General features: G+C 38.6%; 1 long non-coding RNA gene across 1 annotated transcript; it reads left to right on the forward strand.

The window, feature by feature from the left end:
• Positions 1–3666: 3666 nt before the first annotated feature.
• Positions 3667–8393, forward strand: LOC141053671 (uncharacterized). Its single transcript, XR_012221251.1, has 3 exons — positions 3667–4466; positions 4654–4715; positions 6914–8393. It is a non-coding gene; the product is annotated as an uncharacterized lncRNA (long non-coding RNA).
• Positions 8394–10162: the final 1769 nt, after the last annotated feature.

The raw sequence follows: 10162 nt of genomic DNA on the forward strand, positions 1-10162 counted from the left end.
TTTTTTTTTTTCTTACAATCACTGCACAACCACATGTATTGTCGCAGTGATTAAAACTTTAGCACCTGGAAGTATCAAAGCATGTGCAAGTTCACTAAATAAAGTGCACAATGAACCCAGTTAAATTGTCACAGAATCTAAATATGTTTGTATTAAAATCAAATAATGACAGTGTAAGGCTTTAACTAAAGACATTATACCAAACAGATTGTTATTGCGGTAACTAATAATGCAACATGATATCTTGTCTAAGATTCAAGCCTTGTGGGACTCTAGTGTCCAATTGAAAAATCCACCAAGCCTCTCTATTTCTCAGATCATTTAGATTAAAGCCATGTCTGGATTTTTTGTGAAGTTTTTCAATCGCATATGCAGAAAAAAATTCAATTGTTTTGTCATGTTTTTGAATAAAGTGTTTAGAAGCCTGTGATGTATTTTTTGCTGGGTTATATTTAACAATATCATGAAGATGCTCCTTAATTCGGGTGCGAACTGAACGTTTTGTGCTACCAACATATTTGAGATTGCATTTTGTGCACTCTATAATATAGGTGACCCACCGAGTATTACAATTCAAAAAGGAACTGATCTGATATTTATTATTATTAGTTGTGTTGGTAAAAAACTTACATTTCTTAGCCACTGTGCACATTTTGCAGTTATGCAAACCACACTTGTAAAAACCCCTCAATGATAACCAATTGCCTTTAGATTGAGAAGATCTGATAGCACTGGGTGAAAGAATATTGGCTAGTGTGGTAGCCTTTTTCTATACTACTTTGTAGTTGTGATGTAAAATATTATTTAGGATATTATCTTCTCTTAAGATGGAAATATTTTTATGAAACATACGTTTGATGATATCAAATTGATTACTATATTTCAAAACAAGTGTAAGTGAGCTATTTTGTGACATATAGTTCTTCTTCCACTTTTTAGATTTTTGATTTGGTTCTAATCCTAGTGGATTTTTTGAATTTCTTAATTTATTTGATTTTTTATTAGAATCTACTATTTTTTTGGCTCTATTGATCATCCAATTTTTATATCCTCTAGCTTGTAAGCGATTTTCAATGCTATTTATTTCTGCGATATAAGAATCAGGGGTGTTACAATTACGTATCCCAAACAGAAATTATCACGGAAGGTGCCGTGAGGATCCAAGAAGTGAAAAGCAATAATATTGATAAAAAATGTAAATTTTTATTGATTATAGATTAAAAATAACATAAATTATATTAAAAAGACAGGACTAATGGTCTCCAACATGGGGGATAGGAAAAAACCAGCAAAAGGTTTATGGTATCTTCCACAGTGTGCAAACAGCTATTTCAATTATATACCAAAATTCACAAAGAATCAGAAGGAATCCCTCCAAGGCCAGAAAAGAGCAAAGTATTAAGGCCTATGTTCCAACAGCAGTTACAAAGAACTTGCCAAAATTGGGTGCTGTGAGCACTACAAAAAGGAAAAAAAAAAAAAAAATGGCCTGATGTGAAGAATGGCTAGGGAGGGAAATAAAGGGCCGGAGTTATATCCTGGCAAGGGGCACAGCATGAATTATGACATGGATGAAGACAGTGCAATAATAGTGATAGAATTTTACCTGTCGCTGACCACTGTGAAAAGAGGCCGAAGAAATGGCTGAAAGCTGGTGAACCTAGTTCCCCCACCGCCGCCCGACAGCACTGTTTCGCATGAGTTGCTTCTTCCCGGGGCATTCTGACAGGTAAGGGTGTTCCTGAAACCTATATAGCTACCGTGGGTCAGTGTAAGCGATCACGTGACCGGAGTTGTATGCACAGGACCTGCCATTAGGTATTTTGCTTCCGGTAAAATACCGGAAAGGGAATAGGACCTGTGGGTAGCGCACGCGACCAGTTCCACCCTCTTAAGCAAAAGGGACTTTCCAGGACAGCGCTCTGTGCTCCACAGTGAAACACACTGCGGTCACATGTGTGAGCGCTCCCGGAAGTCAGAGCAGGCCGCCAAACCGGGCGCGGGCGCATAGGTCATCCAAAAAATACACATGAGGTCATTATCACAGTATATGTGTATATAACGATCGTGACATGGAAAAAAAAAAAGAAAAAGAAAGAGAAAAAGAAAGAGAAAAAGAAAACTCTGCGTGATTTAGATGTGTGAGAATAAGAGGATCATATAATAAGGAAGTGATTATCCACTTTAAGCAATATGCTCAAAAAATAATAATAATAAAGTGAAAAAATTATGATGATGTATTATCCCTTCCCTTCCCCCCCTTCTCCCCCCCTTTCTTCCCCCCCCACATTAGAATCATCCCATTTCTCACCTTCATGTTTTTGAGCACCATCCTCACTTATCCATACACATCCCTTGCACATTTTCACAGAGACTTTGCTCATCACCATTATATTTATCACTTTGTCTCCTCCCCATATATAAACAGCATCATCCTTTCTTCCCCCTACCCCTCTTGCCCTTGACCTTATTCCCTTAATACATCATCATAATTTTTTCACTTTATTATTATTATTTTTTGAGCATATTGCTTAAAGTGGATAATCACTTCCTTATTATATGATCCTCTTATTCTCACACATCTAAATCACGCAGAGTTTTCTTTTTCTCTTTCTTTTTCCTTTTTTTTTTTTTTTTCCATGTCACGATCGTTATATACACATATACTGTGATAATGACCTCATGTGTATTTTTTGGATGACCTATGCGCACGCGCCCGGTTTGGCGGCCTGCTCTGACTTCCGGGAGCGCTCACACATGTGACCGCAGTGTGTTTCACTGTGGAGCACAGAGCGCTGTCCTGTAAAGTCCCTTTTGCTTAAGAGGGCGGAACTGGTCTCGTGCGCTACCCACAGGTCCTATTCCCTTTCCGGTATTTTACCGGAAGCAAAATACCTAATGGCAGGTCCTGTGCATACAACTCCGGTCACGTGATCGTTTACACTGACCCACGGTAGCTATATAGGTTTCAGGAACACCCTTACCTGTCAGAACGCCCCGGGAAGAAGCAACTCATGCGAAACAGTGCTGTCGTGCGGCGGTGGGGGAACTAGGTTCACCAGCTTTCAGCCATTTCTTCTGCCTCATTTCACAGTGGTCAGCGACAGGTAAAATTCTATCACTATTATTGCACTGTCTTCATCCATGTCATAATTCATGCTGTGCCCCTTGCCAGGATATAACTCCGGCCCTTTATTTCCCTCCCTAGCCATTCTTCACATCAGGCCATTTTTTTTTTTTTTTTCCTTTTTGTAGTGCTCACAGCACCCAATTTTGGCAAGTTCTTTGTAACTGCTGTTGGAACGTAGGCCTTAATACTTTGCTCTTTTCTGGCCTTGGAGGGATTCCTTCTGATTCTTTGTGAATTTTGGTATATAATTGAAATAGCTGTTTGCACACTGTGGAAGATACCATAAACCTTTTGCTGGTTTTTTCCTACCCCCCATGTTGGAGACCATTAGTCCTGTCTTTTTAATATAATTTATGTTATTTTTAATCTATAATCAATAAAAATTTACATTTTTTATCAATATTATTGCTTTTCACTTCTTGGATCCTCACGGCACCTTCCGTGATAATTTCTGTTTGGGATATGTTTATCGAAGTGACTGTTGCCTTTTTGATTTAGGATCATGGGTATAACTACTTTTTCTGTGTTTCACAGACAGATCATTCGTTTTTTCCATAGGATGGACTTTAAAGCCAGGGAAAAGTCCTGGCAGGCTAAGGCATCTGATGTATTTAGACAGGGGTCCTCCAACATTACTCAGGATACAGTTCATGCCAACCAAGATTTGATCAAACAATATAGGAATGCTCTATACAAAAAAACATGAATATGGTGGAATAGATCGGCCTTGGAGAAGTATATGGACAAACAAATAATCCCTAGGGGTCTTAGGGTACAGTTGTATCCTTCATTTGACCTGGATGATGAGATCTTATTAAAAAGATGGGTCTCAGCTGCAACATCTTACTCCTTGGAGTTTATTCAGATCATCATCGATAAAAACACTATGTCATTAAAAGTTATTGATTCTGATATTGAAGAACTGGAGAAGTTACTCCTGAAGGATGTACCAATGGAAAATTTTGACAAGATTTTGACGGATATTAACAAAGACGTGGATAAATGGGAGAGTGAGGTGTGTCAGAATAAGATAAAAAAAATTCAAAGGGATCTAAATGACTATGACACAAATAAAATATATCGGTGGCAAATCAAGAAATCAGGCCCTACAAACAAAAATAAAGCAACTAACAAAAGATCAACAAAACCTTCCCAACATAGAACTTCATCTGAAAGCTCTGTACCATCTACATCTGACAATAACACCTCCATGAGTGATGGAGAAAATCATAATGGAGAAACCACGAACAGTGGAATGACCCTCAGAGCCGGCACCAGAGTACCAGATATCTTCACGAGATCTAGGAATCTACGGGTCCAGGGTGACCAGCTGAAGGTAATCAATTTATCCACCCATCAATTGTCCTCTGTTGAGGTAAGACTCCTGGAGCGAGGTCTAACCTTCTCGCCCACTTGTCCATTGGACACCTTTAGTGTGGTGAGGGATTTACACCTTTTCTCCAGGAAACTCATTTTAAAGAGATTTCACCACAAAGACCGTCTCAATAACAACTTCTCCACAGTGGAAGAGAGGGAGGCGTTAAGAAATTTAGAGGAACTCCTAGAGGAAAACAACAGTCCTCAGGTAAGTAATTTTCCTCATAATCTATTTAACAAGTCCCGGAAATTTCCACCTATTAGTCTCTGTCCCGCTGTGGAGATTTTTACACAAGTCCTCACGGCTGAAATAGAGGCATTACCAACAAAACCTCCTTGGGTCTCTAATTTAAGTAGGGATGAAAAAGAAGCCTTAATTCATCTACAGTCGCTCAAAGATGTAGTATTCAAACCTGCGAACAAAGGGGGAAATTTGGTAATTTGGCCAAAAAAATTATATGAACAACAAGCATATAAGTTGCTGAATACCCCTCTTTGTTACCGAAAATTACCATTTAATCCACTACCAAAATTCCAAGCTGAATTGCTCCAAATAATTGAACAAGCCTTTGAACAAGGAATAGTCCCTAAAAACATGGTGGAAACAATTCGTAAGCATCATCCAAAATTATCTACTTTGTATCTAATCCCTAAATTGCATAAGGACCCCAGTGATCCTTTAGGTAGACCTATCATCTCAAGTAATGGAGGCCTATGTGAAGTTATTTCAAATTTCGTTGACTTCTTCTTAAAACCACTAGTGTTCACTTTGCCTTCTTACATTCAGGATACCACGGCAGCTCTCCAAAAATTGAATAATCTCTATCTGGATGAACATATGATAATGGTAACAGCGGATATTGAATCCCTTTACACCTCGATAAGGCATGAGGATGGACTTAGAGCCACTGCCTGGTATCTCCAGACGAGCAATTTGGATCCAGCCTTATCCGGTTTAATACTCACCCTTTTGGAATTTTTATTAACACATAACATCTTTACCTTTAATAATAACACATATTTACAAACCCAAGGCACCGCTATGGGGGCCTCCTGTGCCCCCTCCTTTGCTAATCTTTTTTTGGGGGCATGGGAAAGGGAAATGTTCCTGGGTGATACCATGGCGGACATCAACTTGGTTCAGGGTTGGATGAAATACATCGATGATGTATGGTTTATTTGGGAAGGCTTAGTGGCTGATTTACATAACCTAATGGCCAAATTAAATGAAAATGAGGTTAACATTAAATTAACATACCAATTTGGAAGAGAATTGGATTTCTTAGATCTTAAAATTTCAGCATCTAGAGAGGGAATTATCAGTACTAATCTACATAGAAAATCTACGGCTACGAATTCATTATTACATGCCACATCATCCCATCCTCCTGCAACTATTAAGGGGATACCCACCGGTCAATTTCTCAGGGCGAGACGTATCTGCTCCAATGATGCTGATTTCGAGTGGCAAGCGGCGGATTTGACTAAAAGATTTTTCAATCGGGGATATAGTAAACGGAGCATAAAAAATGGTTATAGGAGGGCTAAAAACACGTCCAGAGAAAAACTTTTGTATTCGGCTCCTAAAAAACGGCAGGAAACGCCTGATCAAATCAGATTTATTTCAACTTTCAATAACCAATGGGAAGATTTGAAATTTCTTTTTAAGAAACATTGACACATCTTAAAAACAGATCCCATTTTACAAAAAATTCTTCCCTCCACTCCATCCTTAGTGGCTAGGAGGAGTCGCAATTTGAAGGATCTATTGGTCCATAGCCACTATGATTCTATTACTAAACCTGGATGCAACCCCTTAAAACGTGTTTTTTTCCCCTGCGGCCTTTGCAAAGCATGCATCAATACAAAAAAAGCACAGTTATTTACTAATCATGACGGATCTCGGATCTTTGAAATTCGTAAACATTTAACTTGTTCCTCTCAGGGCATTATATACCACGCAACATGTCCGTGTAACCTTGTTTATATAGGGCTAACCACTCGGGAATTCAAAATCCGCATACGAGAACATGTCCGGGATATTCAAAAAGCCCAAACCATTGAGGATAATTCCCTTTTAAAAACACTTCCACGCCACTTTAAATCTCATCACAATTGTAATTCTAAGGGTCTTCTATTCAAGGCTATTGATGAAATTGAATTAGGCATACGAGGAGGAGATTTGAGTAAAATCCTAGCACAACTTGAAAGTAAATGGATTTACCGTTTAGGGACCATTACCCCTTACGGTCTCAATGAAAATTTTGGTTTCAATTCTTTCCTCTAATTGTATATCCTGAGTCAGGTTGTTTTAGGTGTTCGTTAAATTATATCTGGTCTTTTTTAATGTTTTTTATTTTTCTTATTTCGGCTCCAACTTTTTAAAAAATATTCTTTTTTTTTCAGACAAACTTAATGCTATCTGAAGTTACCTGTGGCTCACAATCAGCACATGGAGATTTCGTATTTTTGGATCATATGACTGCCTGATCATCTCTCTCTTCGGTTGGATAAAACATGCAGAGAAGAAGAAATGGATCAAGAACTCTCCTTAATCACGTTTCTGGGACTCTTGAATATTTATATTTATATGAATGTTCATTCACATAATATGATCCTTGTTTTATGGGTCTCATATTCAATATCCCATTTTACCTTGGTTATCCCTTCTCCCCTCCCTTCACTTCCCCCCCTTCCCCCCCCTTTCTCCCCCCACATTAGAATCATCCCATTTCTCACCTTCATGTTTTTGAGCACCATCCTCACTTATCCATACACATCCCTTGCACATTTTCACAGAGACTTTGCTCATCACCATTATATTTTTCACTTTGTCTCCTCCCCATATATAAACAGCATCATCCTTTCTTCCCCCTACCCCTCTTGCCCTTGACCTTATTCCCTTAATACATCATCATAATTTTTTCACTTTATTATTATTATTTTTTGAGCATATTGCTTAAAGTGGATAATCACTTCCTTATTATATGATCCTCTTATTCTCACACATCTAAATCACGCAGAGTTTTCTTTTTCTCTTTCTTTTTCCTTTTTTTTTTTTTTTCCATGTCACGATCGTTATATACACATATACTGTGATAATGACCTCATGTGTATTTTTTGGATGACCTATGCGCCCGCGCCCGGTTTGGCGGCCTGCTCTGACTTCCGGGAGCGCTCACACATGTGACCGCAGTGTGTTTCACTGTGGAGCACAGAGCGCTGTCCTGGAAAGTCCCTTTTGCTTAAGAGGGTGGAACTGGTCGCGTGCGCTACCCACAGGTCCTATTCCCTTTCCGGTATTTTACCGGAAGCAAAATACCTAATGGCAGGTCCTGTGCATACAACTCCGGTCACGTGATCGTTTACACTGACCCACGGTAGCTATATAGGTTTCAGGAACACCCTTACCTGTCAGAATGCCCCGGGAAGAAGCAACTCATGCGAAACAGTGCTGTCGGGCGGCGGTGGGGGAACTAGGTTCACCAGCTTTCAGCCATATCTTCGGCCTCATTTCACAGTGGTCAGCGACAGGTAAAATTCTATCACTATTATTGCACTGTCTTCATCCATGTCATAATTCATGCTGTGCCCCTTGCCAGGATATAACTCCGGCCCTTTATTTCCCTCCCTAGCCATTCTTCACATCAGGCCATTTTTTTTTTTTTCTTTCCTTTTTGTAGTGCTCACAGCACCCAATTTTGGCAAGTTCTTTGTAACTGCTGTTGGAACATAGGCCTTAATACTTTGCTCTTTTCTGGCCTTGGAGGGATTCCTTCTGATTCTTTGTGAATTTTGGTATATAATTGAAATAGCTGTTTGCACACTGTGGAAGATACCATAAACCTTTTGCTGTTTTTTTCCTACCCCCCATGTTGGAGACCATTAGTCCTGTCCTTTTAATATAATTTATGTTATTTTTAATCTATAATCAATAAAAATTTACATTTTTTATCATTATTAATGCTTTTCACTTCTTGGATCCTCACGGCACCTTCCGTGATAATTTCTGTTTGGGATATGTTTATCGAAGTGACTGTTGCCTTTTTGATTTAGGATCATGGGTGTTACAATTACGGTCTGCTCTGATAATCTCACCCAACGGAATCGCTTTAATTGTATGTGCTGGATGGTGGCTAGTAGCATGCAAAATAGTGTTGCCAGCTATCTGCTTTCTATAAGTTTTAGTGAAAATCCTAGAAAACATCCTCCCCTCCAAGGTCAAATCCAAAAATTGGGTGACATTGTGATTATGTTGAACGTTAAATTCAAGATTGAAAATATTATTATTTAAATAAAAAATGAAATTCTGTACGGCAGCTTCACAGCCCATCCATATGATTAGCATATCATCTATGAATCTGCTGTACCAAATTACATCCTTCAAAAAGGGATTCGATGGATTATAAATGTACAATCCCTCCCACCAGCTCATGGTCAAATTTGCTACAGAGGGTGAATACTTTGCTCCCATTGAAACTCCTGCACTCTGAATAAAATATTTGCCATTAAAATAGAAATAATTATTAAGCATAAGAAATTGGACAACATCTACGATGTAATTTATGATGTCCATAGTCATATCAGAATAGGAAATGAAATGGTGTTTGAGTGCAGATAGTGCCACAGCCACGGGTATGGATTGATATAAAGACACCACATCTATAGTTAGCCATGAATATCGTGGAGACCACCTTATTTGTTTCATATTTTGGATGACAGAAGAAGTGTCTTTAAGATAACCAGGAACCCTGCGGACGAAAGGTTGTAATATTCTATCAAGCCTTTCCCCTAGTTGTTCACTAATGGAACCAATCCCTGATATAATTGGACGCATTGGAGGAGGTAAAATTCCTTTGTGTGTTTTTGGTAATGCGTGCATGATGGGGGGTAATGGCCTCTGTTTGTTTTAGAAATCTAGCTTCTCTGTTATCAAAACAACCCAAAGAAAAACCTTCATCTATAAGTTTATCAAGATGTATTTTTAATTTATTTGTTGGGTCCGATGGTAGAGGTGAATAAGTGCTGGTGTCACTCAACATATTCATTATCCATTGGATATAATCCACAGTGTTCATCACAACCACCGAACCCCCCTTGTCTGAACATTTGATCGTTATGTCCAAATTATCCTTTAGTTGTTTTAGTGCAGTTCTTGCCTCAACAGACAGATTAATATTTGATACAATTTTTTGACATTCACTATTACGGAGTGATAAATTTCTAAGATCCCGCTCCATGGTGGTTTGAAATTTATCCATGGCAGGGCAACGGTCCTGCGCTGGATAAAATCTTTTATTCTTAACCTTAGGATGATTTTTTTCTATGATATTACTAATTTCTACACTTGATTCTCTCGCTAGATCTTTAAGACAAGAGAGGGCAACCTGATCAGAAGTGGTGAGGTGTTTCTATTATACTTTTCCTCTGATTGTTCCGCTTCTGGTTTTGGCTTACAAATACTGAGGTAAAATACTGACCAAATACTGACAGTGTGAACGTGGCCTAAGAGCTTGTTCAGACCACTATAGAATATAGAATCCGTACTGTCTGTACGCAAAATTGATAACACACAGACGGAACACTGACCAATGAAAATCAATGTAGTAGTAGCTGATATGAACGATTTTCTCGATTGTCTGAGTGTAAAAAGTC

This window comes from Dendrobates tinctorius, unplaced genomic scaffold, assembly GCF_039654945.1.
Source record: "Dendrobates tinctorius isolate UK_male_01 unplaced genomic scaffold, ASM3965494v1 ptg000167l, whole genome shotgun sequence".
Classification (NCBI taxonomy): domain Eukaryota; kingdom Metazoa; phylum Chordata; class Amphibia; order Anura; family Dendrobatidae; genus Dendrobates; species Dendrobates tinctorius.